The sequence below is a fragment of the Chiloscyllium plagiosum genome, unplaced genomic scaffold (genome assembly GCF_037043375.1).
Source record: "Chiloscyllium plagiosum isolate Xiang-an unplaced genomic scaffold, Cpla_swu_hap1 HiC_scaffold_9, whole genome shotgun sequence".
NCBI lineage: Eukaryota > Metazoa > Chordata > Chondrichthyes > Orectolobiformes > Hemiscylliidae > Chiloscyllium > Chiloscyllium plagiosum.
The window spans coordinates 85,929,544-85,952,798 of NW_028270147.1; the positions used below are offsets into that span (position 1 = coordinate 85,929,544).

At 44.5% G+C, this 23,255-nt stretch overlaps 1 long non-coding RNA gene across 1 annotated transcript in view; it reads right to left on the reverse strand.

The window, feature by feature from the left end:
- Positions 1-2,323: 2,323 nt before the first annotated feature.
- Positions 2,324-23,255, reverse strand: part of LOC148149188 (uncharacterized) — a 69,778-nt gene continuing 48,846 nt past the window's right edge. The window contains exons 3-4 of the long non-coding RNA XR_015758202.1: positions 10,670-10,806; positions 2,324-2,473 (exon numbers count right to left, since the gene is read on the reverse strand). This is a non-coding gene — a long non-coding RNA (uncharacterized LOC148149188). The remainder of the gene's footprint in view (positions 2,474-10,669; positions 10,807-23,255) is intronic.

Consider the following 23,255-nt stretch of genomic DNA (forward strand, 5'->3'; position numbering starts at 1 on the left):
CTCTGTAACAGACTCCAGGGTCTCTATAATGGGCTACGGGGTCTCTGTAACAGGCTCCGGGGTCTCTGTAACAGACTCCAGGGTCTCTATAATGGGCTACAGAGGCTCCAGGCCTCTGTAACAGCCTCTGGGGTCTATGTAATGAGCTCCGGGGTCTCTGTAACAGGCTCTGGGGTCTCTATAACAGGTTCTGGGATCTCTGTAACGGGCCCCACGATCTCTGTAATGGGCTCTGGGATCTCTGTAATGGGCCCCGCGGTCTCTGTAATAGGCTTCAGGGTCTCTGTAACAGCTTCTGGGGTCTCTGTAACAGGCTCTGGGGTCTCTGTGACAAGACCCGGGATCTCTGTAAAAGACTCCTGGGTCTCTATAACAGACTTTGGGGTCTCTATAACAGACTCCGGGGATTGTATAACAGACTCTGGGGTCTCTGCAACAGACTCCGGGATCTCTGTAACAGGCCCCAGGGTCTCAGTAACAGGCCCCGGGGTCTCTGTAACAGACTCTGGGGTCTCTGTAACAGACTCCTGGCTCTCTGTAACAGGCCCCGGGGTCTCTGTAACTGGCTCAGGGGTCTCTGTAACAGACTCCGGGGTCTCTGTAATGAGCCCCCAGGTCTCTGTAACAGGCCCAGGGGTCTCTGTAACAACTCCAGGGTCTCTGTAACACTCTCCGGAGTCTTTCTAATGGGCCCGGGGTCTCTGTAACAGGCCCCAGGGTCTGTGTAACAGGCTATGTGTTTTTTGTAACAGACTCCGGGCTCTCTATAACAGACTCCGGGGTCTCTGTAACATGCTCCGGGGTCTCAGCAACATGCTCCTGGGGTTACAGTAACATGTTCCGTGGTCTCTGTAACATGTTCCGGGGTCTCTGTAACAGGCTCCGGGGTCTCGGTAACATGCTCCTGGGGTCACAGTAACATGTTCCGGGTTCTCTGTAATGGACTCCAGGGCCTTGATTACGTGTCTCTGCTGCCACCCTCCTGCTACTGCTGCATCCGAACGGGAGCTGTGGACCTGGGGAGGCATGTGTTCCGTCCCTCCTATTCTCTATCCAACGCTCCTCCAGACATTCCTGCCAGTTCAATATCATTCCCTTTCACCAAAGTTCCCAATTGAAGTTCACACAGTTGACGAATCAATAGCCACCTTTGCATTGTAGGTACCATTACTCTCTGGTTCAAGATCTGGAAACCAGCTGACCAGAAAGCCAGTCGGAAGGAAAGATGACAAGAATAACTCTCTCACTCTGAGAGCTGCCATACAGCTATCAAAGGAAACAGATGAATTTCAACTAACTATAAAGTTGAACGATCAACATTTCACCAATCACACCTTCACAGGTTTTATTAGTTCTTATTTAGGGCTGAGATGAGGAAGCAATTCTTTTGGTCCTTCAGGTGCCCGGGCCTAGCTGCCGACCTGAAGCCTTGGCCCAGCCTGTGAGTCCAGGCAGGGGGAATCAGCCCGGGACCCGCTCCTTGCTGGTCAGGAGAGCCTGAGCTGGGGTGGAACCCTATCTGGCTCCTCCTGATATTCCTGCTGTTGGAGGCCTCCTCCACCACCCAATACTCTCCAGGCTTTAAAGAGAAGAAAACAAAGGAAAGAGAGAAACAAAATAGCAGAAGGTGAAAGAAGAAAAGGAGAAAGGATGAGCCCCAAGCTCAGCCCAGGTACTCCACCGCCATCTTGAATTAGTATGAAGGCAGGATGGCAATACGAGATGCAGGGAGGATGTTTCCTTTGGATGGGGGGAGCCTAGAACAAAGGGTTACAGCCTCAGGATAGGGAGTAGGCTATTTAGGACTGAAATGAGGAAGCAATTCTTTCAGACAGAGGGTGGTTAACCTGTAGAATACATGCCACAGGAGACCTTGGAGGCCAGGCCACTGAAAATATTCAAGAAAGAAATGTATAATGTCTTTACATATTGAAGAAGTTTAGAGTATGGAGAGAAATTAGGAATATGGTGTTCAGATAAAGGATCAGCCATGATCATATTGAATGCCAGATCAAGCTTAAAGGGCCGAATGGTCTATTCCTGCTCTTAGTTTCTACGTTTCTGTATTACTCAATGTTTAAAGTGATTCACTGCTTGAACTGGACAGAAGTGCATTGGGAGTGTTTCTGGACTGTTTCTGTCAGGGTTTCCTCAATGATTGTGCAACACTTGACCCTGAACATTTTCTGGAGGTGAAGTATTCCGAAAACAAGCACTGTGCCTTTCTAACCTGCTAGATATCTTGTAGAAGTCGTGATTTGGAGATGCTGGTGTTGGACTGAGGTATACAAAGTTAAAAATCACACAACACCAGGTTATAGTCCAACAGGTTTATTTGGAAGCACTAGCTTTCGCAGCTCTCCTCTTTCATCAGGTGTTTCAGTAAGAGAAAAGGCTTGCTTGATCATTGCTCAGAACTTCTTCTTAGTTTGGCGGAGGATGATGTGAGGTCAGGCAGAGTCATCATCTGTTGCTGTCAGAGAGAAGAACAAGAGGCTGATTGTAAGGCACTTTCTATCCTTACCCTGTACAGTCTAGCCCTCTTCACCTCGGACCTCCAATGCCCATATCTAAGAACATGTGTGCCCTCTTCCTTGTTTCAGTCTGCAGTGTACTACATATCCACCAGAGCAACTCTCACCTTCCACAGTCATTGGTGAGGGGCACTCATGTGCACAGTTACCAAAAAATTTCATTGAGGCAGTACTTGAGTGGTAAACCTGCCAGTTTCTGGGTGAGCACACCCAGGGCAAGGTCAAATCACAGTAATCAGCAATACAGAGCAAAACTGTGTGCTAAATTCAGAATTTCAAATAGGTTTGTCATATTATAGTGCAGTAACATTTAGTGCTTGCTTTCACCCTTTTCTCAAAAGAAATCCCTTAACTTTGTCAGACTTTGAACTGTTCATAAAACATTTAAGACACTTCTGCAAGGAATGTCAGTAAAAGCAGCAGAAAACAGACCGCTGTAATAAACACTGCACTGACACCTATTCAGAATTGATTATGGAGTTGAAGTCTGTGTGATTAATACATGTTCTGGTCAGCAGTCGAGAGTTGAAAGTGCGGACAAGGGATTCAGATTGATTGATTGTGCACTCATTGTGATTTTATTTAATCTATTCTTCTAATCAACCTGTTCGAAGATGTTATTACACACCTCTGGAGCAGCTGGGATTTGGGTCTCTTAGTTCATCGTCTGGGCACCACAAAAGGGCCCCCATACAATTACAGGTACACAATCCGTTATCCGAAATTCCGAAATCCAAAAAGCTCCGAAATTCGAAGATGATTTTGGGAAGGTTTTTTTTCTGCGTAACAAGGTTGTTTGGCGTGCGAACAGGTGACCCAACTCCACACCCACTCGACTCATGTCACTCAGATGTGATGTGGCCCAGCACTGGCAGGCATCAATTGTGTCTCAGTGCTCGTACTAGTCACACGTGGGTATGTTGCTTGGTAAGGCATTTTTAATTCACTGTGAAAATGCTATTTATTCTGAAATCCAAAAAAATTCCAAAATCCGATAAACAACTGGCCCAAGAATTTCAGATAAAGGGTTGTGTACCTGTACAATTTTGGATCCTTGCCATGATTAGAAACTACTTGCTGAAAATGTGTTGCTGGAAAAGCGCAGCAGGTCAGGCAGCATCCAAGGAACAGGAGAATCGACGTTTCGGGCATAAGCCCTTCAGGAATGCTTGCTGTCAATTTGTGTGCATGTATCTGTAATACTTGTGTGTTCTTGTAGGTCTCATTTGTTCTTATTTATTTAATCTCATCTCATTTTCAATAGTTGTTGACTCTCTCATTATATCTCATTAAACTGAAGTCAAGAATGGTCTGCTTGCATTTCTTCTGATGCAAGAGCAAAAGAGTTAATGAGAAATAATACAAACACATCCAATCAGATAACTCTCTATCAGGTAGGTACAGACCCTTGTCCCATATCCAGACAGATACAGTTCAGTGTAGCTCAGTTCAACACAACATTTGGAACTCTGCTCATGTTCCTCAGCCAGATACAATCCAACATATATCACGTGAAATAATTAACTACTTTGGTGGAGATGACTTCAAAAAGGGAGACCTAATTTATCCCTTCCCATTTTTCAATGGACTGTATTGAAGGCAGTAGTCTCATGGTGAATACATGTCATATCACAGGTATGATATTATATATTATACAGACTTTGTTTCAGATTTCCAGCGTTTGCAATATGTTGCTTTTCTCATATATGATTGACTGGGGTTTGCAAAGACTTGAAGCTCGTCTGACGGTAAGAGGGATGTTATAGAGTCATACAACACAGAAACAGACCCTTCAGTCCAACCAACCCATGCCGATCATAATCCCAAAATAAACAAGTCCAACCTGCCTGCTCCTAGCCCATATTCCTCCAAACCATTCCTATTCATGTATGTATCCAAGTGTCTTTTAAACCCACATCCACCATTTCCTCAGGAAGTTCATTCCACACGTGAGCCACCTTCTGTGGAAAGATTTGCCCCCATGTCTTTTTTATATCTAATTTTTGAAAAGACCATAAATGAAAAATAAAGGGGTCATTGTTCTGTTGGCAAGAAAGGTCTATTGTTTGAGAAAGAACAACATATTAGAATTATTGCAACCATGATGAGAGACAGATGGGGAGAAATTATTAATAGAGGAGCATCTTGGGCAAATTGTTCTAATAAATTTACTTAAACATGGAACAAAATGATCAATGAATTGTCTCATGATTAGAGTAAGACTGTGGATCTTAAAACACACTTGGGTGGCTATGATATTGGTCAGCGTGATTTTTAAAATATCTTGGTCGAGTCAACTCATGTCAGGAAGCTCTTCTGCACTATGAGTGTTGTTGGTCCTGTTATAGCAGGTTAATCACGAGGCAGGAGTGTGGGATTAAATCTAATTTTGACTTCACCCAACGATCTCGCAGTGTTTCTTTTCCCTCCTGCAAAGGTCTGTGAATCACAATGAAGGTTGGGTACAGTGCCCGGTTTCCTTATTCTTGAATGAAGCAGCATTTAGATACCAGCCTTGTGAGAAAGATTGATCCCGCACCAAATGCGGAGCTGCTTTTCAGCTGTGCAGTGCAGCTGATGGGATCCGATTTTTGGCAGATCACGGCAAGATTTGCCTCCATAGAGACTGGCATGATCGCCGGCAACTGAAGAGACCGATTCTTGAAGATTCCTTGCATCGGCAGCTTGGCGTCTGTTTTGTTTCAATATTGCGGGTTGCTTCCCTGGTCGTGGTGCATCAGCTCTCTCTGGCAGTTCCCTTCCTGTCGGTCAGAAAAAGACATTTTCTCAACTGGTCCTTAAAGTATTTGAGAAGGAGCTGTAATCTTGCTAATCAGAGCACAATTCACCAGAAACGTTGCTTTTGGCATTCTGGAATCCTTCCTCCGTGACAGGGTCTTGCCCGTTGCGACTGGTATTTTTATAGAATGCATTCAATGCTTGGCACATTGCTCTGATGAAGACTTGACTGTTCACACTGCCAGCTGATGTTTCCAATGGATTAAAGTCAACAATGATGGGAGCACTCCAGCAGTTGCAGTTATTTCTTGCAAAAGACCAAGGATTCAGACCCATATACTGACAACTGTTCTGTATACCTGATGTCTGGCAGAGATTCTTCTCAAATAATTCACTAGACACTCTTCGAAAGCAGCCAAAAGAACTATTGACTTTCATTAGTCAATTGTCAATGTCTTTGTTCATTAGGTAGATAGGTAAACTGTTCATTAAGAAATAATGTGTAAGTGCCACGGGCCACAAACTTTTAATTGAAACTCAATCAAGGTTTCTTTACTGACATGGAGGAGATAAAAACCTGAAAGAACAAGAAGGACAATAGACGTCTTGAAGGCACAATTTATTTTGCTGGGATCTCAGAGATATGGGGCCACATGTTAAGTAGTACAGCTTCTGCTTTGTTGACTTTTACAACAAACACAGCCATTTAAATTTTTAATTTGTTAAGTGTAGTTGGAATCTTTGTTTGCTGTTTGGGGAATTTTAACTTAATCACCTCAGCCTCTAGAAGAAAAATATTTTAAGGGACCACTTTTCAATTCTCAGTGGAAACCTGGCTGAAGGGGGCAAGATGACAGGGTGGGGCTCCTTGTCAGAGCTCTCATGAATGGCTCCAATAGCACGCTAATCACTCTGGGTGGGAAATGTTCACTAACTGTGGGAAATGTTCACATTCAGGTTTGGCAGACCAGAGGACATTGAAACTAAATGTTAAAGGGGAGGTTTTGGCCTGATGAGGCTTTAATTTACCTTGAGGGACACGGAGGAACAATATTAACCTGCTTTCATGATTCCTGGCAGCTTAGCCTGCTTGTTAGCTTCTTTGCTCAGTGGCTTCCTTGATCAGAGATTTGTTAAAATGTTATTAGGAAGTCATGTCTGTTCATTGTTGGTAGACATCTCAAAAGGCTGATGAGAAACCATAGCCAGGTAATTGTTGACAGAGAATTCCAGGAGAGAAGACTGGAATCAAATTTCAAAGTTAGGGAAATAATGGTGTAAAAGGTAAAATCACCATAATCCCATTGGGCTGCTCTCTGTTGTTGGGGGTCAGCGAGAGACAACTAGTGGTAGTTTAACCTGAGGATCAGCACTCCTCAGGTGAAAGGAAAGATTGAGAAGGAGAGCTGCTCATGGTGACCTCAGCCAGTGGTGGGAATTGAGCCAGGTGGTTAGCATCAGTTCATAATCACAAACTGGCCATCCAGTCACTTGAGCTAACAAAGCTAATGTTCTGGTTTGAGCCATGTCATGGCAGATAGTGAAATTATTATTCAATTTAAAAATAAAACTTTACTCACGATGTCCAAACTCAACCATCACCTCCCACTTATCAAAGGGAGGACACATTGCAGAAAGTTGTTTTACAATTTATACTCTTGGTCTCCTTCCTCATGCCCACTTGATGAAAGAGGCTCTAATTCTTCCTCTTTCCCTGAATAAAACAAACTGAGTCTTCTCTCCTTTTCTGCATTCTTTCTATCACCCTCACCCCCTCAGAATAAACTGGTACCTCTCTTCCTCAGCAGCCCCACTAGATCAAAGTGGTTCATTGTTCCCCAGCCCTGTTAGTCACCCACTTTTAATGACTTTCCTTCTCTCTAGCCCCCTAATCGAACCCCTGGCCCCATCTCTCAGTCCTCTCTGATGCAACGCCTCTAGCTCTTACAACCTCCATTGATGTAAATGACCTGGGTGCAGGCACAATCAAAAGTGTTTTTGAGATTTTGGAGAAGATTTGTAGCTCAGGTCATGGTTCAGGTTGTAAGTTTGCTCGCTGAGCTGGTGGATTTTCCTCAGACGTTTTGTCACCATGCAAGGTGAGATAATCAGTGAGCCTCCTTTGAAGCACTTGTATTGTGCCCTGCTTGCTATTTATCTGTCTGAGTCTGTTGTGGTGGGTGATAACAATTCCGGTTCTTTTTCTGACAGGTTGGTAAATGGGGTCCAAATCGATACGTTTATTGATGGAGTTCCGGTTTGAATGCTAGGTCTCTAGGAATTTCCGTGTGTGTCTTTGTTTAGCCTGACCCAGGATGGATGTGTTGTCCCAGTTGAACTGGTGTCCTTCTGTGTCTGTGTGTATGGATACCAGTGATAGTTGGTCATGTCTTTTGGTGGTTAGTTGGTGCTCATGTATCCTGGTGGTTAGTTTCCTGTCTGTTTGTCTAATGTAATGTTTGTTGCAGTCCTTATAGGATATTTTCTTTATGGCATTCGTTCTGCTGGTTGTTAGCACGCAGTCCTTTAAATTCATCAGCAGCTGTTCAGTGAGTGTGGCGGTAGGTTTGTGTACTACCATGATGCCTCGGGGCCGGAGAAGCCTGATCGTCATCCCTGAGATGTCTTGAATGTGTGGCAAGGTGGCTAGAGCCTCTGGGCATATTGTGTCTTCTTGCTTAGATCTGTTGTGTGAGAATTGGCAGACTATGCTTATTGGATACCTGTTGTTCCTGAATACTTCGTATAGGTGTTTTTCCTCAGCTTCTCGTAGTTCCTGGGTACATCAGTGTGTTGGAGCTCATTTAAATAATGTCCTGATGTGGCTCTGTTTGTGGATGTTGGGTTGATTGCTCCTGCAGTTGAGTACCTGGTCAATGTGTGTGTGTGGCTTTCCTAGCCAGTCTCCTTTCCAGTAGACACTGGTCTGCAGTTCTTCATTGGCTTTTGGTTCTGCTGTGACATCTAGGAAGGGGAGTCTGTTAATTATTCTCTTCCTCTTTGGAGGACTTTATACCAGTAAGGATGTTGTTTATGTGTTTGTGGGTTTCTTCGCATTTGTTGTGTTTCGTGATGACAAAGTTTGGGCTGGGTCATGGGAAGGGCTGTTTGTTCTAACCTCCTCATAACTGCTTCTGCTAAAAGTCCTGACATGAGTGATCCCATAGGCATCCCGTTGATTTGCTTGTAGTTCTTGTTGTTGGGGGTGAAGTAGATAGTGAGGCATAGGTCTATTAGTTTGAGGTTGTTGTCCTTGCTGATGGAGCTGGTACTATCAGGTGTTTGTGTCCTTAGTTTGTCTAGCAGTGAGGGCAGTGTTTCTTTGGCCAGGGTGATGTTTATTGATGTAAATAGGGTCATCACATCAGAGGAAACCATGATGGCATTGTCCTCTACCTTGGTGTCTTTGATGATGTTAAGGAATTCCTTGGTGGGTGGATGGAGTGGGTTCAGTCTTCTCCTAGGTGTTTCAGTTTGCATTGCAGTTCCTTTGCTAGTCTGTATGTCAGTGCACCGGAAGTGAGACTCTGCGTTTGAGGGAGGTCCCTTCTTTATGTACCTTTGGTAATCCATAGAAACGGGATGTGTTACGTCCTTCAGGTTTCTTTCTTTGGAGGTCTTGCTAATTTCATCTGTCTTGTGAAGTTTCCTCAGGGCATCCGTAATGCAGGTTTTTTTTAGCTGTGGAGTCAGATCCATCGCCACCTGTTGGTAGGTGTCGGTACCTGCAAGTAGTGTGTTTGCTTTTTCAATGTATTGTGTTCTGTTCAGGATTAATGTCATTTGCCCTTTGTCTGCTGGTAGGATTATGATATTTCTGTCTTTTCTGATTCTAGCCAAAGAAACAATGGCCTCACTGCTAGATGAACCAAGGGCACGAACGCTTGTCTGCACTAATTCCATCAACAAGGACAACATCATCAAACTAGAAGACCTGTGCCTCACCCCCACCTTCATTTACCTATCCCCTTCCAAGCTATATTTCCCCCAGCCCCATCCCCCTCCCGTTTATCTCTCAGCCCTGCCCCCACATTCCTGATGAAGAGCTTATGCCTGAAACATCAACTCTCCTGATCCTCGGATGCTGCCTGGCTGGCTGTGCTTTTCCAGCACCACACTTTTTGACTCTGATACCCAGCATCTGCTGTCCTCACTTTCTCCTGTGCCTCACAACTCACTTTACCTTCAATGAAAAGAACTAGAAACAAATCAATGGGATGCCTATGAGATCATCGAGGTCAGGACTTTCAGCAGAAACAATTATGCAGAGGTTAGAACAAACAGCCCTTCCTATAATCCAGCCCAAACTTTGGGTCTGCTATGTGGATGACAGCTTTGTCATCATGAAATGCAACAAATGAGAAGAAACCCACAAACACATGAACAACATCCTTACTAGTATAAAGTTCTCCAAAGAGGAGGAGAACAGTAACAGACTCCCCTTCCTAGACGCCACAGTCGAATGAAAAGCCAATGAAGAGCTGCAGACCGGAGTCTACAGGAAAGCCATACACACTGACCAGGTACTCAACTACAGGAGCAATTGTCCCAACACCCACAAATGGAGCTGCATCAGGACATTAGTTAAATGAGCCGCACCATATTGCAGCACCCAGGAACTATGAGAAGCCAAGGAAAAGCACCTATATGATGTGATGAAGAACAACAGGTACCCAATAAGGGCAGTCCGTCAATTCCTACACAAAGACCTAAACAAGAAGACACAACACGCCCAGAAACTACCCTGCCATACGTTAAAGACATTTCAGAGATGACGACAAGGCTACTCTGGCCCCTAGGCATCATGGTAGCTCACAAACCTACCACCACACTGAAACAGCTCCTGATGAATTTAAAGGACCCCGTACCAAATCTAGCAGAACAAACTTCATATGCAAAATACCCTCCAAGGACTGCAACAACCATTACATTGGACAAATGGACAGGAAACTAGCCACCAGGATACATGAGTACCAATTAGCCACCAAAAGACATGACCAACTATCATGAGTAACATTACACAGATGAAGAAGGGCACCAGTTCAACTGGGACAATACATCCATCCTGGGTCAGGCTAAACAAAGACATGCATGGGAATTCCTAGAGGCCGGGCGTTCAAACTGGAACCTCATTAACAAACAAATAGATTTGGACAGCATTTACCAACCTCTCAGAAACAGAACTGGGAATGATATCACCCACCACAGCAAACCGAGACAGAGAAATAGTAAGGGGATAGAATACCAACATTTCACCAGAGACTCACTGATGATGTTACTGAGCATGGTGAGGAAATGTCTGAGAACAAATCCACCAGCTCAGCGAGCAAACTTGCGACCTGAAACAAAAGGGTATTGCAATTTGCAGGGATCAAATTAAGGGAGGAGCAACTTACCACAGATGCTGGAATCTGTACTGAAAATAAAAGATGCTGGAAATCACAACAGGTCAGGCAGCATCCATGGAGAGAGAGCAAGCAAATGTTTTGGGTCTCGGTGAGTCTACATCAAACAAAGGGATCTAGCAAATGGTCTGAAAGAGGGAACAGAAGCTGAAGATTATTGAGGAAGCACGAAGGGAAAAGTAATTTTGTTCACACAGGTTTTTGTACTATGGAATACTTTATTTCATTAAGGATACACATGATGTGAATCACCCCAAACCTGTATCCCCATTCTAAGTGATTAAAGACTTAACAGCAATCTAGGTTTGTTCAATACATTGCATCAGTTGTATGACACTTGGATCTTTTCCTATAAATTCAGTGTCCTATGATCCTGCCCCACTAGCTACCTGATGAAGGAGCAGCGCTCCAAAAGCTTGTACTACCAAACAAACCTGTTGGATTATAACCTGTGATTTTTAACTTTATCATTGAGGTACCAATTATAATCTAATTGAAAAGGGAAAATATGAATGATGCACGCTCAACTGAATATTTCTCTAAACCAGCGGAAGTTGAGGGAGAGGTATTGGGGAGGGAGGCAAGTGGGCACAAACTTTACTCCATCTTAATTTTCAACTTTGCTCTCAGCTATGCAGATAGTGCCATCAGAACAGCAAGAGTTGATGTCAAGTGCTAATGATTGATAAGTCTGGAGATATTAAGGGCACAGTGGAACTGCTGGCAATCTTCAACAAAGCTCATTTTAAGTTGCACACAATTGGCACAAAGATGTGACGAAGGATCATTTGTCTTCAAATTTGATCAAAGTATCAGCATGGAATGGAATGCTGGCCCCTTGCCACTAGAGCTGAAAATGTGTTGCTGGAAAAGCGCAGCAGGTCAGGCAGCATCCAAGGAGCAGGAGAATCGACGTTTTGGGCATGAGCCCTTCTTCAGGAAGGGCTCTTCTCCTCTGCCCAGAAGCTCTTCATCCATCATCTCCTCTGCCCAGAAGCTCTTCAGCCATGAGTCCCTCTCTCACTGCACACCCCAGGTCATCTCCTCTGCACAGAAGCTCTCAGCCTGAGTCCCTCTCTCACTGCACACCCCAGGTCATCTCCTCTGCCCAGAAGCTCTTCAGTCATCATCTCCTCTGCCCAGAAGCTCTTCAGCCATGAGTCCCTCTCTCACTACACACCCCAGGTCATCTCTGCCCAGAAGCTCTTCAGCCTGAGTCCCTCTCTCACTGCACATCCCAAGTCATCTCCTCTGCACAGAAGCTCTCAGCCTGAGTCCCTCTCTCACTGCACACCCCAGGTCATCTCGTCTGCCCAGAAGCTCTCAGCCTGAGTCCCTCTCTCACTGCACACCCCAGGTCATCTCCTCTGCACAGAAGCTCTCAGCCTGAGTCCCTCTCTCACTGCACACCCTAGCTCATCTCCTCTGCACAGAAGCTCTCAGCCTGAGTCCCTCTCTCACTGCACACCCCAGGTCATCTCCTCTGCACAGAAGCTCTCAGCCTGAGTCCCTCTCTCACTGCACACCCCAGGTCATCTCCTCTGCCCAGAAGCTCTTCAGCCTGAGTTCCTCTCTCACTGCACACCCCAGGTCATCTCGTCTGCCCAGAAGCTCTTCAGCCCTCGAAGATTTTAACCTACTGCGAATCCTCTTGCAAGGATGCCTTCCTTGAAGAAGCTCTCTTCCTCCCTCTACAAGGATTTCAGTGAGTGCCTCTCTCACTGCACACCCCAGGTCATCTCCTCTGCCCAGAAGCTCTTCAGTCCTTGGATGCTGCCTGACCTGCTGCACTTTTCCAGCAACACATTTTCAGCTCTGATCTCCAGCATCTGCAGTCCTCACTTTCTCCTCTTGCCACTAGAGGCCAGCAGGAATTAAGAACTTACCACATTTCAGGCCTTGAAGACACACATTAATAACAGACATTTGTGTATCAGGAACTAAAGCAAGGAATGCAGCAGTGAGCAAAGCATTTTACCTGATTGTGAAGTCTGAAATGTAAATTTAAGCAAAAAAATTCAATAACACATGTTAAGAAAGAACCTGCTGTTCTATTAGTAGTTTTTAAAGTCTCGTGGCTTTAAAGAGAGATAAGAAAGGGATGATCACCTTATTGTGATTGTATTATAGAACCGCTAATAGTCAGAGGGAAATTGAGAAACAAATTTGTAAGGAGATCTCAGTTATTTGTAAGGATAATAGGGTGGTTATGGTAGGGAAATTTAACTTTCCAAACATAGACAGGGACTGCCATAGTGTTAAGGGTTTAGATGAAGAGGAATTTGTTAAGTGTGTATAAGAACATTTTCTGATTCAGTATGTGGATGTACGTACTGGAGAAGGTGCAAAACTTGACCTACTCTTGGGAAATAAGGCAGGGCAGGTGACTGAGGTGTCAGTGGGGGAGCACTTTGGGGCTATTTGATTTAAAATAGTGATGGAAAAGGATAAACTAGATCTAAAAGTTGAAGTTCTCAATTGGAGAAAGGCCAATTTTGACGGTATTAGGAAAGAACTTTAAAAAGCTGATTGGGGGCAGATGTTCGCAGGTAAAGAGAAGGCTGGAAAATGGGAAGCCTTCAGAAATGAGATAACAAGAGTGCAGAGTCAGTATATTCCTGTTAGGGTGAAAGGGAAAGCTGGATGATGAAAGAAATTGAGGGTTTGGTTAAGAAAAAGAAGGAAACATATGTCAGGTATAGACAGGATAGATCAATTGAATCCTTAGAAGAGTGTAAAGGCAGTAGGAGTATACTTAAGAGGGAAATCAGGAGGGGAAAAAGGAGACATGAGATAGCTTTGTCAAATAGAGTTAAGGAGAATCCAAAGGGTTTTAACAAATATATTAAGAACAAAAGGGTAACTAAGAATAGAACATAGCCCCTCAAAATCAGCAAGGCAGCCTTTGTGTGGAGCCGCAGGACATGGAGGAGATACTAAACGAGTATTTTGTATCAGTATTTACTGTGGGAAAGGATATGGAAGATATAGACTGTAGGGAAATAGATGGTGACATCTAGAAAAATGTACATATTACAGAGAAGGAATTGCTGGATGTCTTGGAACACTTAAAAGTGGATAAATACCCAGGACCTGATCAGATGTACCTGAGAACTCTATGGGAAGCTAGTGAGGTCATTGCTGGGCCTTTGTTGAGATATTTGTATCATCGATAGTCACAAATGAGGTGTTGGAAGACTGGAGGTTTGCTAACGTGGTGCCACTATTTAAAAAGGTGGTAAGGACAAGCCAGAGAACTATAGACCAGTGAGCCTGATGTCAGTGGTGGGCAAGTTGTTGGAGGAATCCTGCAGTACAGGATGTACATGTATTTGGAAATGCAAGGACTGATTATGGATAGTCAACATGGCTTTCTACGTGGGAAATCAGGTCTCAGAAACTTGATTAAGTTTTTTGAAGAAGTAACAAAGAGGATTGATGAGGACAGAGCCGTAGACGTGATTTATATGGACTTCACTAAGGCCTTCGACAAGATCCCCATGGGAGACTGATTAACAAGGTTAGATCTCATGGAATAGAGAGAGAACTAGCCATTTGGATACAGAACTGGCTCAAAGATAGAAGACAGAGGGTGGTGGTGGAGGGTGGTTTTTCAGACTGGAGGCCTGTGACCAGTGGAGTGTCACAAGGATCGATGCTGGGTCCACTACTTTTTGTGATGTATATAAATGATTAGGATGTGAGCTGAAGAGGTATTGTTAGTAAATTTATAGATGACACCAAAATTGGAGATGTAGTGGTTACCTCAGATTACCTCAGATTACATGGGTTCTTGACCAGATGGGCCAATGGGCTGAGGAGTGGCAGATGGAGTTTAATTTTGATAAATGCAAGGTGCTGCATTTTGGGAAAGCAAATCTTAGCAGGACTTATACACTTAATGGTAAGGTCCTAGGGGGTGTTGCTGAACAAAGAGACCTTAGAGTGCAGGTTCATAGCTCCTGGAAAGTGGAGTCGCAGGTAGATAGGATATTGAAGAAGGTGTTTGGTATGCTTTCTTTTATTGGTCAGAGCTTTGAGTACAGGAGTTGGGAGGTCATGTTGCGGCTGTACAGGACATTGGTTAGGCCACTGTTGGAATATTGCGTACAATTCTGGTCTCCTTCCTATCGGAAAGATGTTGTGAAACTTGAAAGGGTTCAGAAAAGATTTACAAGGATGTTGCCAGGGTTGGACGATCTGAGCTATAGGGAGAGGCTTAACAGGCTGGGGCTGTTTTCCCTGGAGCGTCGGATGCTGAGGGGTGACCTTCTAGAGGTTTATAAAATCTTGAGGGGCGTACATAGGGTACATAGACAAAGTCTTTTCCCTGAGTTGGGGAAGTTCAGAACTGGTGGGCACAGGTTTAGGGTGAGAGGGGAAAGATTTAAAAGAGACCTAAGGGGCAACTTTTTCACGCAGAGGGTGGTACCTGTATGGAATGAGCTGCCAGAGGAAGTGGTGGAGGCTAGTATGATTGCAACATTTAAAAGACATCTGGATGGGTATATGAATAGGAAGGGTTTGGAGGGATATGGGCTGGTTGCTGGCAGGTTGGATTGGGATATCTGGTCGACATGGACGGGTTAGACCGAAGGGTCTGTTTCTGTGCTGTACATCTCTATAACTCTATGACAGTTCTCAAAGTGCTCTCAACACACTATATATTCTAAAGCTGAATAACATTTATAATATAGGTGTTCCTCAAAAAGTATTAAAAGCGAAATAAAAATGTAAACAATATTAACAATCCAAGTGCAACTGGTTGCTGCAATGGCAGGTGAATGTGAGGACTGCAGATGCTGGAGATTACAATCAAGGGTGGGGTGCTGGAAAAGCACAGCAGGTCAAGTAGCATCCGAGGAGCAGGAGAATTGTCGTTTTGGACAAAAGCCCTTCATCAAGAATGAGGCTCTGAGCCTTGGGTTGGAGAGATAAATGGAAGTGGGGTAAGGTTGGGAGGAAGGTAGCTGACAGTCAAATAGGTGGAGGGAGGTGGGGGTAAAGGTGATAGGTTGGAGCGGATAGGTGGGAAGGAAGATTGACAGATGAGACAGGTCATGAGGACGGTGCTGAGCTGGAAAGTTGGAACATGGGTAAGATGGGGGGGTGGGAGGGGAAATGAGGAAACTGGTGAAATCCACATTACTGCCTTGGGGTTGGAGGGTCCTGAGGGCGGAAGATGAGGCGTTCTTCCTCTAGGCGTCGGGTAGTGATGGAGTGGCGGTGGAGGAGGCCCAGGCCTGCATGTTCTTGGAGGAGTGGGAGGGGAAGTTGACGTGTTTGGCCATGGGGCGGTGGGTTTGGTTGGTGCGGGTGTCCCGGAGATGATCTCTGAAGCACTCTGCTCACACCCTACTCCCTTACCACCCGACACCTGGAGGAAGAACGCCTCATCTTCCGGCGTCGGGACCCTCCAACCCCAGAGCATCAATGTGGATTTCACCAGTTTCCTCATTTCCCCTCCCCCCACCTTACCCCAGTTCCAACTTTCCAGCTCAGCACTGTCCTCATGACCTCTCCCACCTTCCTTCCCACCTATTCACTCCACCCTCCCCTCTGACCTATCACCATTACCCCAACCTCCATCCACTTATTGCACTCTCAGCTACATTCCCCCCAACCCTTGACCCCTCCCATTTATGTCTCCACCGCTAAGGCTCCCAGCCTCAGTCCTGATGAAGGGTTTTTGCCCGAAACATCGATTCTCCTGCTCCTTGGATGCTGCCTGACTTGCTGTGCTCTTCCAGCACCACACTCTTGGCTACAGTGGGAAGGTATGCTTAGTGATTGATGCTTCAGTAAAGAAGATGGATTTTGTTTTGTACTTGTCCAAGCTTTTCCAGAGACAAGTCATTTAAAATGCTTAACATGATGAAACATTCCAAGGTGCTTCGGGGACCATTATAAAGCACAGCATGAAGCTGAGCCACATAATAAAATATTATGCCAGATAAACAAAAGTTCAGTCGAAGAGGAAAAATAATTGCAGTTGAATGAACTGGTAATACTGGAAAGAGTGGAGCCATAATGGGATTTGAAATCAAGGATAAGCATTTTAAAATCAAGGCATTGCTTGGCCAGGTAATAATTCAGCTTATTGGATACAGGGATAATAAGAGAATAGGGTTTACTGTCAATTAGCAAGCAAAACAATACTTTTTTTCTGTATCCTGGTGCATGTGTCAATAATAAATCAAATCAAATCAGCCTCAGAGTTTTTGATGACCTCAAGTTTCTGGTGGATATAATGTGAGAAATCAGCCAGTGGTCTCTTCAAGTAAGGGTCAGTCTGCAGGTTAAACAAAGGCTTGAGTTAAGGTTTCAGTGGCTGATCAACTGGGGTAGGGGCTAAGACAGACAATCCTCCAGAAGTGGAAATAGGACTCAGTGGTATGATCCCTTCTTGAGCTCCTGGCTTGATGTTTGCTCATGGGACACTAAGGTTGTGAACAGGCTGACTTAAACTTATCCTGTTGCCAGGTGGAGAGAGATAGAGTTTTGAGGAATTTTCTGAAAACAATAGAATATTGCAGAACAATGGGTGGCTCAATGGTTAGCACTGCTGCCTCACAGCACTTGGGTCCTGGGTTTGATTCCAGCCTTGGGTGACTGTCTGTGGAGTTTACATATTCTCTCCATGTCTGCGTTTGCTCTGGTTTCCTCCCACAGTCCAAAGATGTGCAGGTTAGATGAATTGATCATATTAATTTTCCATACTGTTTAGGGATGTGCAGACTAGGTGGATTAGCCATGGGAAATGCAGGGTGCCAGAGGTAGGGTGGGTCTGGGTGTGATGCTCTTCATGGGCTGAATGGCCTGCTTCCACACTGTAGGGATTTTATATTGCAGTCAAAAAACCAATCATTCAGATTTGTCCTTGTAAGCTTGCACTGTTCTGTGATAAACTTAAAAAGTTTCTGAATGAAGTACTTAATTGGTTAAAATGAAAAGAAATGCAAAACCCAGGATAAGTTGTACATATTGCATAAAACATTAATTTGCTGGTTGTCCAGCCGTTCACGCATTATTCATTGTGTAACTGTGTGGCAGTCCTTTTTTTAAAAATGTATCAAAGGCTATTCACTGTGTAGCCAAGCAGTGTTCCTGAATATTCATCAGGGTAAATTTTATTCATTGTGCAGCTTGGAGTTTTTTGTTTATTCAACACTTTATGGAGTTCCTGTTTGTTCACCTGGGTAAGGGTGACAGACTGTGAAGCTGGGTTAAATTCCTGAAAAAGCAAGGTCCAGGACTTGGAACCGTGGCCTAAATCTCAGTTTTCTATCGACATTCTTCAGTTGGATGTTAATGATTTAATTGCACCACTTGAATAACAGGGGCTTGTCCTGATATCTCGACAACATTCCTCTCTCAACCAAAAAGGTGGCGGCTGCCTTATTCATCGCAGGGATACTTGAGGGATTTTGCTCTACATATGGTCAGATTTGTCAAAATTAAAATGAGACAGTGAGCAAAGGAATTCATCATACATGAAGCATTTTAACAAGCTTCAGTGACCTAATAACAGGTTCCAAAAGTGAAGTCTTCCTCTTATCTTGTTTATTTATTAGCGTATGGGTTATTGACTGCATAAAGTGTGCTTTTTATTTGGTTAAAGGTAAATCAAGAGGACAAACCAATTCATACACAAGGCTACTAGAAGGTGAAGTGTACAATCACAGAAGTTGCAGAGTGAACGGAAACAGGTGCTGGTGGGGAAAGGGTGTAGGCATTATCTATACACCAACTGGGTGATCAGCTTGTGGACAAATTTGGAACATGGATTGGGGGAGTTAGATTCAAGTGTGCTGATGCAGTGTGGGCAATGTAGTAATTAATTAGGCCCGTCAAGTGAAATAGCCTACCATTGTTGCTATGCATATTCTCTCCTCTATCACTTAGCATTGATTGTTGATCCTTCATAATCCTGCTTATCAATGAGGTAGCGTCAGATCCTGGTGTGGTAGGCTGGAGTCAGGACTCCTGGCTATCAGTGAGACAGCAGCAGATCCTGGTGTGGTAGGCCGGAGCCAGGACTCCTGGCTATCAGTGAGACAGCAGCAGATCCTGGTGTGGTAGGCCAGAGTCAGGACTCCTGGCTATCAGTGAGACAGCAGCAGATCCTGGTGTGGTAGGCCTGGAGATTGGGACTCCTGGCTATCAGTGTGACAGCAGCTGATCCTAGTGTGGTAGGCCTGGAGTCAGGACTCCTGGCTATCAGTGAGACAGCAGCAGACCATGGTGTGGTAGGCTTGGAGTCAGGGCTCCTGGTTATCGATAAGATGGCAGCAGACCCTGGTGTGGTAGGCTTGGAGTCAGGGCTCCTGGTTATCGGTAAGATGGCAGCAGATCCTGGGAGCAGAGTCGGGGACTCCTGGTTATCGATGAGGCGCTGGTAGCAGCAGAGCAGGGGTGAGTGTGGGTCCAGCATGTGAAGCCACATTGGTGCTGACGTTGGCGAGGTGGGCTCAATGATGAAGAGATGGCACCTAAGGAGTGGCAACTCTGACGTTAGAGGGTCTGGCACAGGCTGCAGTGAAGTTGTGGGGAGAGGTGGAGGCACAGGCGTCATTGGTGAGCCAACTCACGCCTTGGAGGAATGGGGATAGACTCTCTCTCAGTTATATCTCTTGAATCTTAATAGGACCGGATTGTGGTGACAGTTGAAGCTTTTCACTGTATCTTAGTGTGTCATTCCCTGTAACATACAAGTGGCAATAAATCATTCAGTTCAATGATTCTATCAATAAAAGTGCAACAGAGCCTGGAGTTCTGAGTGTAAACAGCCAGTGGCCATTATTATTAATTATCCTGGTGCTATGTAGCTTTATGAGGTTTCATTATTTGTTCATGGGATGTGCGCACCACTGACTAGGCCAGCATTTATTGTCCATCCTTAATAGCTCAGACGGAACTCAGGGAAGCGGTGGAGTACTGGTAGTGTCACTGGTAGTAATTCAAAGTACCAAGCTAATGTTCTGGGAGCCTGCATTTTGAATCCAACCAGGGCAGATAGTCAAACTTAGATTAAAAAAAAAGCAAAAATCAGCCTAATGGTGACCATGTGATTATTGTAGATTGTAACTACGAGCCCATCTGGTCCATTAATATCCTTTAGGGAATAAATAGATCTTAACCAATCCAGCCTACATGTAACTACAGACACATAGCAGTAAGGTTGACTTTTAACTGCTCTCTGGGTAATCAGGAATGACCAATAAATGTTGGCCCAGCTAGTGACACCTAAATTCGATGAACAAACAAAAAGAAGGAAGAGTTAGCCACATTGCTGTGGGTCTGGAGTCACATGTAGGCCAAATCAAATGGACATGCAGATTCATTTCCCTAAAGGTCACTAGAATGTAACCAATATTCATTCCTTGCTTTGCACTGAACTTTTATAAAAGTCCTTTATTGTTTTTGCAATCAGCAAGCCATTCATTCTACTGACGGGTGGATCCGGAGTTGGCACATCCTTTGCCTTTGGAATGGAGTCATTCCAAGCAGTGAAGCTGGGACAATGTCACCAGAACTGCTTTATACAGAGTGAGATGTTACACAAGTTTCTCTGCGACTTCAGTAAGGTTGTCATACAAAGCAAAATAATCCATCAGAGCCTTCCTTTGGTTTTAGAAAACGTGTGCGTGATGCCCTTATCATTTGAACTGAGCAGCCCATGGCACATTACAGAGGAACACACTGAGTCTTCCCCAAACACAAGATGGATCCTTCCAAACCACTTCTCAAGTCTGGGGAGATCACATTGAAACAGCGCCTGCTGTTGCACTAATAAATATTGACCACCAATGGCACACAGACAGCAAGATAAATGACTGGTATTGTTTGTGAGAGGATTCTTGGCCAGGATGATAACACAAACAGCAACAGCTTGCAATTGAGGACAGTCTCTAATGTTGAAAAGAAAAATATCCCAAGACATTGCACAGAAGTGTAATCAGTTTCTAGGTTGTAAGTTTGCTCGCTGAGCTGGTGGATTTGTCCTCAGATTTCCGTCACCATGCTCGGTAACATCATCAGTGAGTCTCCGGTGAAGCGCTGGTGTTCTGCACCGCCTGTTATTTATCTGTCTCGGTTTGCTGTGGTGGGTGATATCATTTCCGGTTCTGTTTCTGAGAGGTTGGTAAATGGGGTCCAAATCAAAATGTTTAATAATGGAGTGCCAGTTTGAATGTCGGGCCTCTAGGAATTCCCATGTATGTCTTTGTTTGCCTGTCCCAGGATGGATGTATTGTCCCAGTTGAACTGGTGTCTCTCTTCATCTGTGTGTATGGATACCAGTGATAGTTGGTCATGTCCTTTGGTGGCTAGTTGGTGCTCATGCATCCTGGTGGCTAGTTTCCTGCCCATTTGTCCAATATAGTGTTGCAGTCCTTGCAAGGTATTTTGTATATCTGTAATCAGTCAACAATCTCCATCAAACCAAGGAAGGAGATTTTAGAGGAGATACTCGGTGGAAGTGACAAGATTTAAAGGAGGCTGTTCTGCTAGAAACAAAAGAGTCCAGGGCCACAAACATCAGGCAGAACTAAAGCCAGACCCAAGGAAGTGGATACTGGAGAAGTTGGAGATTTTCAGAGTTTAGGATTTAAATGTGTTGAAGGGATGTGGTGGGGTATAGAAGTTCAACAAGGTCAACTAGAGGACAGAAGAATATAAAGAAACAGAAGGAGAAGTAACTCATTTGTCCCTCAATCCTGCTCTGTCCTCAGCTCCACATTCCTCACTATCCCTGATTCTTTCAACTTCGACATATTCATTGATGTCTGTCTTGAAGAATTTCAATAACTGAAAGCCCTCCTGGGGCAGAGTATTCTGAAAATTCACAATTCTTGACACAATCAAGTTTCTCCTCATCTTTCTTCTCCTTGGCTGTCACGTGACATCTTAATCTGTGATGGTGATCTGTATATTCCTCAGCTAGGAGAACCATCTCACTGTTGATTAATCAATCTTCATAAAACATGTTAATGTTCAATTACACTGTATCTCATGTCACTGATTTCTCGAATATGTATACCTAGCCAACTTGATTTCTGTGAAAGTGACAAGAAATCAGTCTGGTGAAGCTTCAAACTTCATTGAACTAACACCAAAGCGAGTATATCTGTGTGTACAGATAAGGAGTGAGTGAGTGGGTGAGTGTGTATATGTGTGTGTGCCATCTCCTCCACTGGTGTCCAACTGAAGCATTGGTTGGAAGATCAAGCTGGCTTCCTGCACCTAGTTCATGATCGGACCCATCTTGTGGGAGCAATGATAACTGTCTCAGGGTGAGAGTCGAGCTCCCATCTGGGATGGAAATGAGCTGCTGCCGATCTGTCGACTGCAGGAGTGCTAGACTTGTGTAGTGGCCACTGCTGACATTCCAAGCAGTCTCAAAGAAATAGAGGTGAGTCTGAAAGATCGGAGATGTGACCGAGATGGGGCCTAAATTTGAGAAAGTGGGTGTGGGTACAGAGGCTACGTTTAGAAGGGAGGTGGGTATAAACGTTTGGGGTGTCTATCCACAAAAGGAGATTTGCCTACCTACCTAATTTGCCCAAAATCACTTTGCCTGCCCAGTAAAAGCTGCTTGGCCTGGGCCTTTCCATACAGCAGCTGAAACAGTGACCGGGGACCAAGCGTATGCATCGATGTGGCCACTAATTGACTACTTAATAGATTGAAGGGATCCCTCACCCACCCTAAAATGAGTAAAAGATTGTGGTGGTGGTGGAGGGGGGGGGGGGAGGTGAGGCTAAGTTATACAATAACAAATTCAAAGACGACCAGGCTCCCAATCCTGCCTTTAAACATTTGTTGAAGCATGGGGTTTTGGGAGGCATAAGATCTCCCTGAGTGATGTGCTCAATTCAGCATTTGGACCACCTCCACTGAACCTTTGATCAAGGGTAAGAAGGTACTACCCAGCAGGCACCACCACATAACTGGTCAAGTGGAATTTCAAACTCTCCCCACCCATATTGATTATTAAAGTAATTAATAGCACATCCTGGTTAGAACGTGGAATTGTGGTCAGAAGGTGGAAGTTTTTCTCATCAGGCACAGTTGAGGTGGACAGAAGGGATAGTTTACAGGAAAAGCTGGATAAGGATGTGTAGGAGAAAGGAATCGAAGGAGATGGTGTGAGGCTTAGGTGACACGAGATGTGTTGAGGAGGTTTATGTGAAGCACGAGGGCCAGCATAGTTTATATGGGCTGTTTTAATGCTGCAAATACTATAAAATGAAGAGATTCTGCATCACTGTTTGGTACTGGAATTTTTTCAGGCATGCATTCATGAAGATTGATGTAGAAATTCATTTAACCTGTCTGCAATTTTCTGATCCTCTTTTGATATTTGTAGCAAACAAGTCCATTAAAGATCTCATAATTCAAACCTCTGCCTATACTGAGCAAAGCCAAACCAAAAAGAAGAAAATTCTTTTGATCCCTCGCACTGCTATCTCCAATCACACTTTCTAATTTTCTCCCTTCCTCCCATCTGTGGTGCTGCGTGCAATGTCCCCATTTCACAAATTTACATATTAATTTGCTAAAAATACTCACGCAG